At 33.8% G+C, this 1,590-nt stretch overlaps 1 non-coding gene across 1 annotated transcript; it reads right to left on the bottom strand.

The window, feature by feature from the left end:
• Positions 1-1,370: 1,370 nt before the first annotated feature.
• Positions 1,371-1,442, bottom strand: TRNAM-CAU (transfer RNA methionine (anticodon CAU)). The gene has a single exon. It is a non-coding gene; the product is annotated as a tRNA-Met (tRNA).
• Between the last annotated feature and the right edge of the window lie 148 nt (positions 1,443-1,590).

The following is a 1,590-nucleotide window of genomic DNA, read 5'->3' on the forward strand; positions in this document are numbered from 1 at the left end:
TTACAGTGAGTCCCGGGTGCTGGGTGATCTAGCATGTGTTGCAGACACCTGACAGCTTGTGTGAGCAGACCCGTGGACATTTCCAGTGTTATTGATCAGTGGTAGCTTCGGCTACATTTCAGTGGTAGCTTTGGCTACATCCAGTGGTAGCTTCGGCTACATATCAGTGGTAGCTTCGGCTACATATCAGTGTGGCACTTATGTGCTAAATCTCTACGTATCCGTGTATATTCCAAGTGTTCAACGGGATTAATAATGAATTAAAGTGAATATGAAATGTTAAGTGTGAAAATGTATATGCAAGTGAATTGGTAAGATTGTGCATGTGTAAGTGATTGAAATTGCTAAGAAATGTTTTGATTAGTTATATGTTAAAAATGTTAATTATTAATTGAGTAATTATTGTTTACATGTAACTTACTAAGCTATTTATAGCTTACACATCTCTTTCTTTCCTTTGTTTTATAGTGATTTGAACTTGATCGAATAGTGGACCGTCGGAGCTCGTATCACACTATCATAACCATCTCGGTATTATGTGCTTTTCAAAATGTTTAAACTATGGCATGTATAGAGTCTTAATCATTTTGAGCATGTCCAAATGATATGGCTAATGTTAGCTATTGAAGTAGTTATTAAAGAATATGTTTTGGAGTTATGTATGTTTAAATGGTAACTAATTCAAAGAAGCAGTTTCTTTGACAGCAGCAGTGACGTGAATGTGAAAAATCACCATAAATAGTATAAATGGAATTAGAGGGTGAATGATATATAGAATTAAAGCTTATCAAGTCTATTTTTACATGAAAGAAACGGTGTAGGCAAAGAAATTTTATATTTTGAGATATTTAAATTTTAGTGAGACAGGTTCAGAATGGTTTTTGAAGTCCCCTGTTCTAACTTTAGAAAATCATTATAAATTTTACAGAAATAATTATAGGTCATAATTTATATGTTTAGATTCCTTAGTGAGTTTATTTTCAAAATAAATTAATGGTAAACTTATATGAATTCTGTACAATTAGATATTTGATTTTTAGCGCCAAGAGGTCAGATCTGTCGAGCTGTGAAACAGGGGATACTTTAATGAATAAACTGTACTAATGTGCTAAGTCAAAAATTCTGAAAATTTTATGGTAAGTAGGAATATGAGTCTAGTTTCACAGAAAATTTACGGATTTAAATTTTGAGTTTCATAACTCAAGTTATAATTAAATTAGTGACAGTTGCGCAGGTGGATAGTGTTGTTATGAACAGTGAATTTAATTTTAAAAGCAAATTTTTATGCTCCGAATCGGTAAGTTAAATTGGATGACATCTCGTACTCGATTCCGGAGACGGTCTCGGGTAAGGGGTGTTACATTTAGTGGTATCAGAGCCAGGTTTCGATCCTGGGACCTGTGGGTTATGGGCCCACCACGCTTCCGCTGCGCCACTCTGATAGTATTATCAAGCTAGAACTCTGCTCTTTCAGGATCATCATTTACATTTTCCCCATAACTTTTCAAAAATTCCACTTTTGTCCCTAAGCTCGTAAAAATAAAATTCTCTAAATTCTTAAATTTCAAACTTCACTAAATCATATTTCAT

The sequence above is a fragment of the Gossypium hirsutum genome, chromosome A13 (assembly GCF_007990345.1).
Source record: "Gossypium hirsutum isolate 1008001.06 chromosome A13, Gossypium_hirsutum_v2.1, whole genome shotgun sequence".
In the NCBI taxonomy this organism is placed as follows: Eukaryota; Viridiplantae; Streptophyta; class Magnoliopsida; order Malvales; family Malvaceae; genus Gossypium; species Gossypium hirsutum.